We start from the raw sequence: 15,966 nt of genomic DNA on the forward strand, positions 1-15,966 counted from the left end.
TGTGTAGAATAGTGTTTAATGTGTTCAAATAGGTGCCTACATTTTTCCTTGGGTTATTTATGCATACATGTAGGCATTCATTAAATAAAGAGATCAATTTTCAGTAGCAGCAATGAATGGAAAAATTTAAACACTAGCAACAGCATTTAACTTATTCCAGATACTTACTACTGCTATATGCATGTAATTCAGACAGACCTTAACTAAATCCGTGGAACAGCATTTTAGAGAGAATGTCTCAAATTCTGTTAGTATTTTAGAACAGGATCTGCCAACTAAGAGCCTGTTCCATAACACATTGAAGAATGGATCTTTATGTGCCGGTTACAGGAGGCAGGAGCGTCCTGTTTAGAACTGTAAATAATACTACTACTTAACATTTCTAAAGCGCTACTAGAGTTACGCAGCGCTGTACAATTTAACATTGAGGGACGGTCCCTGCTCAAAGAGCTTACAATCTAAGAGACAAATGAACGGTCAGTCCGATAGGGGCGGTCAAAATGGGGCAGTCTGGATTTACTGAACAGTAAGAGTTAGGTGCCGAATGCAGCATTGAAGAGGTCAATGTCTAAATTATCAATGGGATCACTACAGAATAGAATGACGGTGAAAGGGGACAGATTCAAGAGTAACCTGAGGAAATACTTCTTAATGGAAAAGGTGGTGAATTAAAAGAATGTCCTTCTGGTGGAGGTGGTCAATACAGAGTTTGAATCTGAATTCATCAAGCTTGGGACAAGTACACAGGATCTCAAAGGGTGAGGAAGGGATAGTAGATGGCATGGATGGTCAGACTGGATAGGCCGTATGGTCTTCATCTGCTTCATTTTCCTCTGTTTCTGTGTGATGACATACACATAAATGTCCTGAAATATATATATATATATATATATATATATATATATATATATATATATATATATATATGTTCATGTGCTAGAACATATATGTTTGTCAGCCATTTTAGAAATGTACATGCGTATTTCTCCAAAGTTATCACAGTGTCCAATATCCTTTGCCAGTATCGTTTTCAGTAGGGGAAAAAACACTAGAAGATTAAGGCAGAGACCATCCCTAATCCCTTCAATGGAGCTCTGCACAAAATGAGCAGGTGTAAATCCTACCATTGATGGTGCCAGACATAAACATGAATTCCCTTCTGAAATGGAAATGTAAGAGTATCTTTTTGCCCTGCCCAAAACATGCCCAGAACTTTGCCATGTGCACATTTTTGAGTTTTAGATATGTACACGGTGTGAAAAAAAAAAAAAAAATAAGACCCCTTACGTAGTTTCAAAATAATTTGCAATTGTTTATTAGTATGGCCTTTGAAAATGCATTAGTCTAACCTGTTTTTAGGAATCTCCTTTAGCAAATGCTTTGTGCCGTATGACTTATTTTGTCACAAAAATGTAATCACAACTTTACCTTATTCACTAAATGCCATTTTGCTAAAACGGATCTTAATAGTCACTTCCTGGATGACATCATTTTGAAAACAGGGATCATCCAGTTTTGACAGCATCTTGCAGCAACACCTGTCAATAATTGAAGTAATTAAAAAAAAATAGTAGTACATTTGTTTTTGGTTATTTGGAAAAAAATATTGGTTGGCCCCGTTTTTTTCCGGACACCGGCCCTCAATATTCAGAACAATTTAGCCACCTAAATGGCACTTAACTTGCTATCTAGTGATATTCAGCCGGGGATAACCAGCTATCCCCGGCTGAATATTGCCGTTTAGTACCTAGCAACTAGTTATATCGTGCAATATAAATAGCTATCCACCAATTTTCAGCATGAATCCGGCTAAGTTTGGTGAGCATCTTTGGTCACATCAATAGGTGGAATAACTTTGGCCAGTTCCAACTTAACTGGCTAGCGCTGAATATCGGCTTGGCCGGTTAGGTTGAAACTGACCAAATTTAAATTGGATATTCAGTGTTGGTCACCGGAAATGGCCTGGCATTGAATATCCAGGCTAGCACTGACTGCAGTGACCGACATTGAATATCCAGTTTATTTTTGACCGGTTTGAACTTAACCGGCCAAGCTAATATTTGGCGCTGGCCGATTAAATTCAAATCAGCCAAAGATATTCCAGGTATACATTGCAGCCAAAGATGGCTGCTAAACCCATGCTGAAAACTGGCATATAGCTGGTTATATCGTGTGATATAACTGGCTATCCACTAGCTACTAACCAGCAATATTCAGCCGGAGACCGCCAGCTATCTCCAGCTGAAAGATAACTGGCTAAGAACCATTTAAACAGCCAGGTGCCATTCCTGACTGGTTAAATGATTTTGAATATCCGGGGGATTCTGACTTTCTAAAATTAGGATTTAGATGTGTATGCAATAATTTCTTTTAAGTAGACAAAAATCTATAGATATTGAAGTCATAGCCTCTGGTGACGATATAACTTTGTTTGGATTTCAGACCCCAGGAGTTAATTCTATAAATTACACTCTAACTTTTACACAGCAAATATATGCATAAATGATTAGAATACTGGCATATACACGCATAGGGGTGGACTCTATATAGAATAACGCTTATCGCCTATTTTTTTCAGCACCCATTTTTAAGTGTCATTTATAGAATTTCCCCCATAGCGCATAAATGCAAGTGGAGAATATACACCAATGGGCCATGGGCGAGGCTCTCACTTTTCATGCTTATTATGCCAGGTTTATGGCTGGGGTAACTGCAGACATGTAAATGTAAGACACACCAATACCAGGTTCTGTTAGTATTCTGGAATGAAATCTGAGTGCTCAGATGCCGTTATAGAATAGGCTGTCACCGTGTGGCATTGGGGCACATAAATCGAGCACCCACTTATAGAATTGCCCCCATATTTAATTGAAAAGGTACATATGCACAGATTCTCTTCCTCTCTACGATTCCCTAATTCTACCACAACATTACTGTATTTGTTCATACCAGAATTGGTGAACGCCTTTATGGTACTATGTAAGCCACATTGAGCCTGCAAATAGGTGGGAAAATGTGGGATACAAATGTAACAAACAAACAAACAAATAAATAAATAAATATAAATATACCATAAAACAGACTAAAAGACTACATTACAAAACAATGATAGGACCCAACTACAAAGACACACACAAACTCTTCTACCTTGTGAATAAATTGCTAGACACCTCACCAGCTACAAACAACAGCAAAGACATACCAGATGTCGACAACCTTGCGAAATACTTTAAGGAGAAAATTATACAACTAAGACTTAAAATACCCGCCAGCACTATTGAATATGCCACACTTCTAGACTGTCTAGACCCAGAAGACGGAATTTACCCAGCAGACAGAACCTGGACCGAATTCGAATTACTATCAGAAGACCTCATCTCTGAAACACTTAAACGATTTGCTAAATCCTACTGCAAACTAGACAAGTGCCCAAACAACCTTATGAAATCAGCTCCTCGACAATTTGTAATAGACCTAACGAACCACGTAAACTTCATGATTCAAAACGGCCTCTTCCCAAAGGAAAAAGGAGAAATCTTACTCACCCCAATACCCAAAGATACAAAGAAAAGCGCAAGCAAAATAACCAATTACAGACCAGTAGCATCCATACCACTAATAACCAAAATAACCGAAGGAATGGTAACAAAACAACTCACAAACTATTTAAACAAGTTCTCAATACTGCATGATGCCCAATCAGGATTCCGATCGAACCACAGCACAGAAACAGTACTAATTACCCTAATGACTAAATTCAAACAAATAATCGCAACTGGCAACAACATACAATTCGACATGTCAAGTGCCTTTGATATGGTTGACCACGGAATTCTATTGCACATACTTGAATACTTTGGCATCGGAGGAAATGTCCTAAACTGGTTCAAGGGGTTCCTAACCCTGCGTTCATATCAAGTCACATCAAACTCAAATACGTCCGCTTCATGGACACCTGAATGTGGAGTACATCAAGGATCACCCCTCTCACCAACCATTTTCAACATAATGATGATCCCATTGGCAAAACTCCTATCAAATCATAACCTCAACCCATATATATACGCCGACGATGTAACAATATACATCCCTTTCAAACAAGATATCAAAGAAATATCCAACGAAATCAACCAAAGTCTACACATCATGAACACCTGGGCAGATGCATTTCGATTAAAACTAAACGCGGAAAAAACTCAATGCCTAATACTCACCTCCCAATACAACACGAATGAATTTACCACCTTAAACACACCAAAACTAAACCTTCCAATCTCAGAAACTTTAAAAATCCTTGGAGTCACTATCGATCGTCATCTAACACTCGAAACCCATGCAAACAACACAACCAAAAAGATGTTCTACTGCATGTGGAAACTGAAAAGAATAAGACCATTTTTTCCAAGATCCGTCTTTTGCATCCTAGTGCAATCCCTCGTACTCAGCCATCTGGATTACTGCAATTCACTATACGCAGGTTGTAAAGAGCAAATACTGAGGAGACTTCAAACAGCCCAGAACACAGCAGCCAGACTCATCTTCGGAAAACCAAAATACGAAAGTGCAAAACCCTTACGAGAGAAGCTACACTGGCTCCCACTTAAGGAACGCATTACTTTTAAAGTATGCACATTAGTCCACAAAATTATTCATGGTGAAGCTCCAGCCTACATGTCTGATTTAATAGACCTACCACCCAGGAATGCTAAAAGATCATCTCGAACTTTCCTTAACCTCCACTTCCCTAATTGCAAAGGCATAAAATACAAGGCGCTGCACGCATCAACCTTTTCTTACATAAGCACGCAATTCTGGAATATACTACCACGCAACTTGAAAACAATCCATGAACTAACCAACTTCTGCAAATTAATGAAGACTCATCACTTTGATAAAATTTACTGTAAGGATCAATACACATGAAGCCCACACTCACTGTTCCAGAAATACACCAATACATTCTTTTCTGAACTCTCATCCCCCATAATTTTATCACACTTAAACCTTCACTCACAGAAAATGTTATACCGAATGTCCATTTGCTAAGGTTCTATTACCCTATTAATTTCCTGTTGCCTCTTTCCATTGTTCCATTGTTCTTTTCCTTGTCCTATTCCCTAACGATACCTTGACTCTGCCTTCGCTTAAATTCTCACAATGTAATCCATAATTGATTTGTAACAAACCGTATTTCCATTATTTACAATGTATTGTAAGCCACACTGAGCCCGCAAATAGGTGGGAAAATGTAGGATACAAATGCAATAAATAAATAAGTATGTTGCTTTTAAAAACTAGATGCATCATATGTGTCGATACGCATTCAACGCCTAACTGCCCTGTTATAAAATTATTCCCCTCTCCCCATGACTCAAGTAAACATTGTTTACTCTTCTTATTATGTTTTCAGCCACAACAATCATAACATATCAAAAGGCCAGTAATAAAGTAATAAAAATCAATCTATCTATCTATCTATCTATCTATCTCAGTGTTTATATAACTATCTAGATAAATAATACAAAATGGCTTCTATATTTTGCCTAATCAACATATTAATGAAATATAAATGATTTACCAGTTTTTCGTGAATTTCTTTCCAAGGAGATCATTCAAAAGAGATTTCTGTGGAAACTAGAAGATTGGTGACAACATGATTTGTTCAGCTTCCTTGGAAGTTTCTGTTTTCACAGTTGCATAAAACAGACCCCAGGCTGCACTGCCAGCCAAAAATTCAAAGAATCCATACTGATGAATACAGATGAGAATACATATTTGTATTTTTGCAACTTATTCACATCCAGGCATTTAATGGAGGCACTTTCAAAGATTTTACCCAGGTAACTAAGTGGTTACCTGGATAAAAGCAGTTCAACATTGTCCTCCCTCTCCATGAGGTAAAAGTGTTGATGCTGTTTCTCAAAGCAATTTTATCCATGCTCCAAAAGAGCATTGTCTGCGGGCAGGGAGAAAAGCTGGCAGACAATGCAGGAATTTCATTTTGAAACTTCTATACATGATACGCTGTAGCTGCCACTAACTGACCCTACATTTTTAAAGCTAAACACTGTGTGAGTTTTCCTTTGACAGTGAGCTTGGAGCCTTACTGGTGCTTTGAAAGCAATGTTCCCATCTTGAAAATTTTGCTCTATGCTGTCCACTTTAAGGCAAGCTAATTCTGCTGGAATTTTATTATTTCTTTCATACAGCCTAGTTAAAGTGTATATTTAAAATCTATTCTTTGAAGCAGTGGCGTAGCCAGACTGCCAATTTTGGATGGGCCTCAACCCAAAGTGGGTGGGCACAAAATTTTCTCTCTACCCCTCTCCCCCAGCAAAATTTAGTCACGCTAATCAGATGCATTTGTCACACAGGGTAAAGTGCTGGTTTTCAGTGCATCAGATTTCAGAAAATTTATTTAATAGCCTAACACCCTTTTCAGTGAGCTTTCAGAGGCCAAAACCTCCTGCCTCAGGTCAGTATAATGCTGTTACGGTATCCTCGCCTGACCTAAGGAAGGAAGTATTGGTCTCTGAAACTTCATTAACACAGGTACCATATTACTTTATCCTAAATTAAAAATAAAATTATTTTCTTTACCTTTCTTGTATGGCCATTTACTTTTTCTCATTGTGTCGCTCCCAGTCTCTAGATTCTGCTTTCCTTCGTATTCGCTTAACTCTTCTGCCAGGTTTTCCTGGCCATTTGTCATTTTTCTCTCCTTTTTCTTTGCTTTCTTCAATATTTTTCTGCCTCTCTCTCTCTCTGTCCTGATTTAATTCATTCTTACTATCCATTCTTTAATTTCCTTCATCTACTTATGGCTTTTCATCTTTTTCTCACCCTTGTTCTCCCCATGCCCCTTCCTCTTATTCTCCAGTCTTTCACTACTCCCCTTTTCCATCCAGCAGCTCTCCTCTTTCTCTCCCCATCCTTCCAGTCTCCCCTCTCTCTCCCCATCCTTTCACTAGTCTCCCCTCTTTCTTTCTGCATCCTTCTGTCCAGTGTCACCTCTTTCTCCCTACCCTTCCATCCAGCGTCTTCCCTCTTTCTCTCCCCATCCTTCCATCCATCTACCCTCTCTCCTGATCCTTCCATCTAATGTCTCTCTCTCCCTCTTTCTAACCAGTGTCTCTGTATCTCTGTACCCTTTTCTGTTCAGTGTCCCTTCTCTCTCCACATCCTTCCAGTCTCTCCCCTTTCTCTCTGCATCCTTTCATCCATCTCCCCTCTTTCTCTCTCCATCCTTCCATCCAGAGTCCCTCTCCCCATCCATCCATTTTCCCTCTTTCTCTCCCCATCCTTCCATCTGTTTTCCCTCTTTCTCTGCCATCCTTCCATCTGTTTTCCCTCTTTTCTCCCCATCCTTCCATGTTTTCCCTCTTTCTCCCCATCCTTCCATGTTTTCCCTCTTTCTCTGCCAACCTTCCATCTGTTTTCCCTCTTTTCTCCCCATCCTTCCATCTGTTTTCCCTCTTTCTCCCCATCCTTCCATGTTTTCCCTCTTTTCTCTTTTCCTCGAGGCCCGCCATGCATGCCAGCGCCAGCCCCAGCTCCCATTGCCGGCCACTGCTGCTTTTCCTGTTGAGCAGCAGGGCCAGCGCTACAAAAAGAAGAAGCGCTAACGCTAAGGACGAAAAATGTTTAAAAAAAAAAAAGCGCGGCACCGGCAGGCACTGTTTAGGCAGCCTTGAGGCATTGGCTGCTGCTGGCTCGCGCAGGCTCCTCCCGTCTCTTACGTTACTGCCCCTGCGTCGCTCCAGGGGCAGTGACGTAGGAGACGGGAGGAGCCTGCAAGCCAGCAGCTCCTTGTGATTCTGGGCAAGTCACTTATCCCTCCATTGCCCCAGGTACAAATAAGTACCTGTATATAATATGTAAGCCACATTGAGCCTGCCATGAGTGGGAAAGCGTGGGGTACAAATGTAACAAAAAAAAAACATTTGGTATTTTTTTGTTTCCCAATAGTGTACACTCTTTGCAAAGAGGGTGCAGTCATTCAGAAAGAGTACATACTCTTTCACACATAGTGTGTGCATGCATGAAGCATTGGGAAAGAGTGTGCTGTCTTTGCAAATATTACACACTCTTTGCAAAGAGAGTGCAATAGTTTGAAAAAGGGCACACTCTTAACAACATTGCCTCCAAAATTAAAATGAAGGCTAATCAAAACGAACAATGCTTCAAATGACACGAGAACAAAACAAAACTTTTTGGGCTGCCTATTTCTAGCGCACATACCATAAGCACCCCCCCCCCCCCCCAGTAGCACATAATGACACCCTGTTCACTTTTACAGTAACACACTGCAAACATACCCAAATCAACTAAAATCTATAAATATCTCCCTAATGCTATAAAAGTCACCAAACATTGTGCACACAAATGTAGGCACACCTCCAATTTACACGTGCAATTTAATTGAATAATGAGCTAATAAGTACCAATAATTGGCTTTTTAAAAAGCAACGATTGGCACTATTTAAATTGGAATTTGCGCACGTAAATTTAGATGCAGGATCTGAGCCTAAAATTTACACGTGTATAAAAAAAAGGGGGCACAGAATTGAGAGGGTCATGGGTAGAACAGGGGCATTCCTAGCATTTACATGCATTTTTATAGAATAAGGGAGGATACACATCCAATTTATGTGCGTACCTTTGCACCACATTTCAGTTGGTGCAAATGACCATGCCTACAGTTAGGCGTGAATCCTAAGCATAAGCGCTAGTCTAAAAACTGCGCCTAACTTTAGGCATGGCTTATAGAAAGCACTTTTTTCAGTGTCATATATAGAATTCACCCCTATGGCCCAGATTCTACATAAGGCACCTAAAAATTCCAAGTGGTAAACGTATTTGCTTAAGCGTATTCTATAAGGAGCACCTAGATTTAGGTGCGGTATATAGAATATGTTTTGTTGATATCCCAGTGTCTAAAACTATGTGCCTCCATTTACACCAATGAAAATGTGGTGTAAATCCCGGTGCATAGATTTATGCATACTGTGCCATATTCTATAGCTATGAGCGTAAATCTGGGAACACCCACAGAACTTCCATTTCCCTGCCTATAGCCATGCCCCTTTTGAACTACATGCATTAGAATTTAGGCGCAGTTCATTACAGAATAGGCTTAGCGAGTTATGCACGTAAATTCTAATTATTACCAATTAGTGCTCGTCATTGCTTGTTAAGTGCTGTTATCAATGCTGATTAGCTTATTAAACCAATTAAGTTACACGTGTTGTTATAGAATATGCCTGGATTTTCTTGTGGATCTGTAGGTGTGCTATATAGAATCCAGCCCTATATGCTTACAGCTCTCATATAATACTAAAGGGCAATCAGTATTACTCTGAAACAAATCAGTCATAATCTTTTGCCATAACCATACAAAACAACCATTATAGCAAGTCATCTGCAAGCACATATAATTTTACCTGTTTCATAAATGCACAATAAATGGAAAGGGAAACAGTGCATTCACTGTCCAGTTCTGCATGATTCACCGGAATTGGCTAGGGCAAGGTATTTTCTGGGAAAGTCTTTTGTTCTACTGGTCTTTAGCCTTGAACCAAGAGGTTGGGTGTTGCAGCTACTCTCCTGTTCTAGAAACATTGGTGACCAGGATTGTCCTTGTAGGATAAGGGGAAATGGGGGCAAGCGTCCCTAGTCCCATGGTGTCTCAGTAGCCCTGCTTCTGGAATTATAGCTTAACATACACACGCCAGTGATAGTTTTGCTATGAAAATTAGACACCAAATTAGTATGGAAAAGGTGCTAATATACTTGGAACCACATAGGCTGCTGGAACTAGATGCTTGAGTTTTAGGTTTCCAGTGTTTACCGGTGCATACTGAAAATAGAGGGGTCGATAATTAGCCAGCAGCGGTCAGCGTTTTGCTGACTGCCACCAGCTTTATTCACAGATATTCAATGCCAGGCCAAATCTGGGCACTGGCATTGAGTATCCAGGCATATGTGGGCAGCTAAAACATATTCAGCTCTTAACCAGCTATGATGAACCATATAAAAATAGAACTGTGTTTCATGTGGTTATCATATCCGGTTAAGGACTGAATTTAACCGGCTAAGTGCCAACTCTGCCCTCAGAATGCCCACAACATAGCTGGTTTCAGCTTAGGTACTAAGAGCTAAATTCTATATATTGTGCCTGAAAAATCAGTGCTGAATAAAGACATGTTTAACGTGATTCTACAAAGAGTGCGTACAACTTAATTGAGCAACCTAATCAGCGCTGATAATTGGGTGATAACAATCAATTATCAGCACTAATTAGCATTAATTAGGATTTAGGCGCATATTCAATTCTATAACAGATTGTGCCTAAATCCTATCGCACATAACAATTTGTGGGCATCAGGGGCGTAGCCAGACTTCAACGGGAGGGAGGTCCAGAGCCCAAGGTGAGGGGGCACATTTTAGCCCCCTCCTGGCACCGCCGACCCCCCCACCATTGCCGACCCCCCACCATTGCCGCCGCCACCACCAACTTTGCCCCCCCCCTGCTGACGACCCTCTTGACCCCGCCTCCCGCCGCCAACCTGCCGTCGCCAATTTTGCTGGTGTGGGACCCCAACCCTCGCCAGCCAAGGTCCTCTTCTCGCAAAAGGCTTCCTTCTGTTTCTGACGTCCTGCATGTGCAGGACGTCAGAAACAGAAGGAAGCCTTTTGTGAGAAGAAGAGGACCTCGGCTGGCGGGGGTTGGGGTCCCCCACCAGCAAAGGCAGGCGACGGTGGGTTGGCGGCAGGAGGGGGGGTCGAGAGGGTCATCAGCAGGGGGTCCAAGGCCAAATCTATGTGGGCCCAGGCCCCCCTAGCCCCACGTAGCTACGCCACTGGTGGGCATAGGTAGGGGTGTTCCCGGATTTTATGCACTTTGGTAAAGATTCATGCCTAAATTAGACACCAGTATTTAGGCCTGTTGCAGGCACCTACAGTCAGGTGCAGCTTAGTGCAAAGCATGATTCTAGAAAGGACACCTACCACGTGACACATTATTGTTGCTGATTTTTAGGCGCTACTTATAGAATTCACCTCAACCCCCTAATTCTATAAAAGTTGCAAAAATTCTGAGCACAAATTTGGGTGTGCCTAGTTTGCACATGCAAATTAATTGAATGAGTCAATTAGTGTCAAAATTTTTTTTTTTTTAAAGTAACTACTGGCACTAATTAGATTTAATTGGAATTTATACACAAGTAAAATAAAAAGGGTGCAGAAATGGGAGGGTCACTGGTGGAACGGGGTATACCTAGCATTTGCGTGCATTGTTATAGAATAATGGGGATGTGCATACATTTGTACTATATTTCAGTTGGTGCAAATAGACATGCCAAAATTAAGCACAAGTCTCGGGCATAAGCGCTATTCTATAAACTGTGCCTAACTTTAAGCGCAGCTTATAGAATAACACTTTTTTCAGTGCCGATTTTTTAGGTTCCACATATAGAATCTAGCCCTAACTGAGCATTTTCAGCAGCACTGTCTGGTTAAGTGCCACTGAATATGTTCAGTTAGCTCCAGACAATCAATTTAAGGGGTCCTTTTACTAAGGTGCGCTGAAAAATGGCCTGCGCTGTTGTAGGCACATGTATTGGATGTGTGTAGGTCCATTCTTCAGCACACCTACAAAAAAAGACCTTTTTTGGCCAAAAATGGACATGCAGCAAAATAAAAATTGTCACACGTCCATTTTGGGCCTGAGACCTTACTGCCACCCATTGACTTAGTGGTAAGGTCTCACATGTTAAACGGGCAGTAATCGTCAGCGCGCTTTCACTTCTGATTACCACCCGGTTAGCGCCACGCGGTAGAAAAGAAAAAATATTTTCTGCCGTTCATATCGGACATGCATAAAAAATGGAATTACCATCTGGGGTTCATGGTAGCCAGGTGGTAGTTCCAAACTGATGTGCGTTGGACATGCATAGGTGTCTACGCGCCTTAGTGAAAGGGCCCTTAAATGTCCAGGAGCTATTTCTGGAAGTTTACATTGTTTTGAATATTGAGCCTGGAATGTCTATGTCATGATTTCTGCACTGTTACTTTATTGATTTCATACTTGCAAGCCAAGTCACCTGCAGTTTCTGTGTCTGACTTGTTCTTTTTCTATTCTTTTTTCCCTTCTCTCTGACAGTTTTTTGTTTCAGGCTGGAAGGAATTTCTACAGGAGCTTGGCTCTTAATTTCTTTGATGCCAGATTTTTCATGGTGGCTTCTTGCAGACCAAAGCGGATTAAGATAATCAGGAATGTGGTTCTTCATGGAATGTTTGAGCCCTTCGAAGTCAGAGCACAAGGACACAGAGCTAGGGTAATCTGCATCAATTCACCCTCCTTCGATAATGATAGACCTGGGAAAATCCACAGCCTTAATTTCCATTAATACATAAAGCATCAGAAGAGTAAACAGTGCAAATTATGACCTGAAGGAATGTCAACATCGAGCAACGAAGGTATGAAATTGCAAAGGAATTATCACAACATCTAATATAAACCATGGAATAGGTACTATAGGTGAGTGCCAGAATGGTGGCTACATTAACATGGAAGTGAAATGTTGAAATGTAAAGAAATAAAGATATCTGTCATTTTATGTGCATACATAAAGCCATACAGGAACAACAGCGATGATACTAATGCTTCAGAGGGGGGGTTTGCCTCTGCAACATTCAGGACTGCATCTCGCTGCACTTCTGCTATTTGCACTTTCATTTCCATTCAGGGTAATGAGGCGTACCATCACTTGCACAGATGGCCCTGTGCGATCCCAGACTAGAGCCTATTCACTTTTTCTGGGGCTCAGAGAGAGAAAATGATATGATTTTTTTTCACTGTATAGCAGGGTCTTCTAAAGAAGAGTGTCCTTCATTTCAGCAAAAAAAGGACATCAATTATACAAAACAAAAACATCAACATGGGAAACAAAATATAGAACCTTGCTATTTTTTTTTTAATTCAAGAGTCTAAATGTAATCCATATTCTATCAATGGAACAGAGCAGCCAAGGAACACACAAGAAGGAACTATTCATATAGTGTTGTCCTCAAGCTTCTAAGGCATTCATCCAGCCAGCCAATTTCAGCAAAAGAAGCAAAACACCACCACAATACAAGCTATTTGTGTGAATTTATATTTACTTGTTACCCTTTTTTTTAATAGCCATTTAATCTATGCTTCATGGAGGAAGGGGAAAGTGGAATGGAACAAGCGACATTTTCAGTTTATTTTTCTAAACCAAATGTATTGCTTGTCATTTGCAGCCCTTGCTTTAATGTCTTCATTAACCTCTCTGAAAAATGTTTATTTTTTTAATACGACAGATGTTTCTTGTCATGTCATGTCAATTTACAGACTGATAGCTTTAATATAAATAATGTACAAATTGTAAACTTACAAAATATATTTCTACTTGCAAATCTGTATAAATGAAGATATTTTTCACTAGAAATTTCAGTAAACAGGTTATTTTGATATTTGCTGGCGAGTATATGGAATTAGACTGGGAGGACTGGAAAAAGCAAAGGATTTTGTGGTCAGCATGCACTATTTGATGTAGAAAGCCCTAAGGACAAACACACTCATGCATTAAGGGGCCCTTTTACCAATCTGCAGTAACAGGGGCCCTGTACAGGGCCGCTGAGAGGGGGGGCAGGGGGGACAAAATTCCCCAGGCCCGGGCCTCCAAGGGGGGCCCGACGCCGCAGTCCCCTCCACCCTCTCCCCTCCGTCCACCACTGGGCTGTGCCCCCCTGAATTAAAATCATAGCGCCTCACCTCGACCTCACTCCGTGTGAAAGAAGCACAGCAGCGGCAGTCTGCAGATTGCCTCCCTTCGGGCCTTCCCTCCCTGTGTCCCGCGCTCAAGGGAGGCGATCTGCAGAGTGCCGCTGCTGCGCTTCTTTCACACGGAGCAAGGTCGAGGTGAGGCGCTATGATTTTAATTCAGGGGGGCCCGGCCCAGTGGTGGACAGAGAGGGGCGGCAACCACGACAACGACCTGGGGGGGGGGTGGAGGGGGCAGGCTCCGGGCCTGGCCCAGTCTCTCGGCGGCCCTGGCCCTGTACTAGTGGCAGCATGTATTTTGGCTGAGCACCAAGGCCCCTTTTACTGCAGAGGATAAAAAAGCTGAAAAAAGAAATGGCCATGCGGTAAGTTCACACTTGCTGTGCAGCCTTTTCAGGGAGGGGGGGCACTTACCGCCAATCATTGAGGTGACAGTAAGGGCTCTCATGCTAACCTGATGGTAACTAGGCAATGCATGTTGCTGCCAGATTACCACCAAGCAGTAAAACTATATAAATAAATTTCCATAATGCTGGAAATGGCTTGCACTAGGGGCGGAATTACCGCCGGGCTGCTGCAGAAGCCTGGCAGTATTTCTGGATTGGCATATGGCAAGCCTATTGCCGTGTTCCAACCCTTTAGTAAAAGGGCCCCTAAGGGACTAGTTTCACTAAAGGGGATTACCATGTTAGTGTGTGCTAACATCATTAATGTGCATAATTAGGAAATAGGTCCCATTTCATAAAATGGGAACTATTCTAAATCATGAGCATTAATGCATGTTAGCATTCGGTAATGTAGTAATGCTATTTATAAATCTAGCCCTAAGTGAACTGCACATGCCTGCAGAGCCCTAGTACAAACTCTTCTTAAATGATGTAACTGCATAGCTAGATTTCTGCAAATGCCAGATAGATCTTCAAAATGCAGCTCTAAGTTTGGCACGATGTAATCATGAAAATGAATGGTATGCACACTGCACAGTGATTTTAAAAGCCCCAATCATAAGTTTGGCATTTCTTTTTTTGTATTTACATTTACATTTTAGTAAAATGTTTTCTTTATACTGAATGTCTAGTTTACCTTATCTATATTATATATTTTACTGGTGTATTATTTATATGGTCTTGTCTTTTTCTGAAAAAAGCAAGCGTGTAAGCTGAAGATTGTGAAGGTTGCTCCAGATGTATAGCTTTCACTAGACACTTCCTCGGTGCCCATGAAAATCTTTTACTACATGATTTTGAAAGGAGATATCCATGGAATACTACCAAAAATAAAAACTGTAGCATTTTAGTGGCTTATGATATAAGAATGCAACTCCAAAGCTTCCTGTATTTCCGTGGGGGTGAGTTATTTGTTGATACTCGAGCCACTTGGAAATGACGTAATACACAAAGGAATCCTGTTTAGAAGGAATGGTTGCATGGAATCAGCGGAGATTGGGTGGCGACACCAGTAATTGGGAAGCAAAATGGGAGCTGGGCAGACTTCTACGGTCTATGCCCTGATTGTGACTGAATAGATAGGGATGGGCTGGAGTGTAAATCTTAAGGGGCTTCGACGTTAGCTTGAGAACTTAGTACAAGAGCAGTACTGGGCAGACTTCTACGGTCTGTACCCTGAGAAAGGCAAGGACAAATCAAACTCGGGTATACATATAAAGTAACACATACCATGTAAATGAGTTTATCTTGTTGGGCAAGTCGTTATCTGCCGTCATTTACTATGTTACTGAAAGGCTAAAGCAATGGACAAAGACAAGTGCTGAGCCTGACCAATAGTAGGGGTGTGGAAGGCATAAATGTTGCTTAGGGGTTCTTTTACATAACCAGGCTACCATTTATCGCCAGCTGATTTTTTTTCTGTGAGCTAAAAACACTAGCACAGCTTTTTAAAAGGATCCCTTTGTTTCCTACATCATTTATGGATTTTTTTAAAAATTTTATTCCTTTTTTCCCCATTTATGGGCAATGCCATCAATAATATGCACTACCTTGTGAAATACATAGTACCCCCTTTTGCTCAGGTAGGGGTAATTCTATATGGAGATGCATAGATGCCAGTATTCTACTCATTTATGCGCATATGCAAACACACCCACGGGAATGACGATAATTCTGTAAATAGACATCTGTCTTTGATGGAGTGTACTT

The 15,966-nt window shown here is 41.1% G+C and overlaps 1 protein-coding gene across 1 annotated transcript in view; it reads left to right on the top strand.

Annotated features, from left to right (window-relative positions):
• The window catches only part of PRR16 (proline rich 16), a 641,551-nt gene extending 628,325 nt beyond the window's left edge, over positions 1-13,226 (top strand). The window contains exon 3 of the mRNA XM_030193531.1: positions 12,164-13,226. The gene's annotated coding sequence lies outside the window, so the exon portion shown is untranslated. The remainder of the gene's footprint in view (positions 1-12,163) is intronic.
• Positions 13,227-15,966: the final 2,740 nt, after the last annotated feature.

This window comes from Microcaecilia unicolor, chromosome 2 (assembly GCF_901765095.1).
Source record: "Microcaecilia unicolor chromosome 2, aMicUni1.1, whole genome shotgun sequence".
NCBI classification, from domain to species: domain Eukaryota; kingdom Metazoa; phylum Chordata; class Amphibia; order Gymnophiona; family Siphonopidae; genus Microcaecilia; species Microcaecilia unicolor.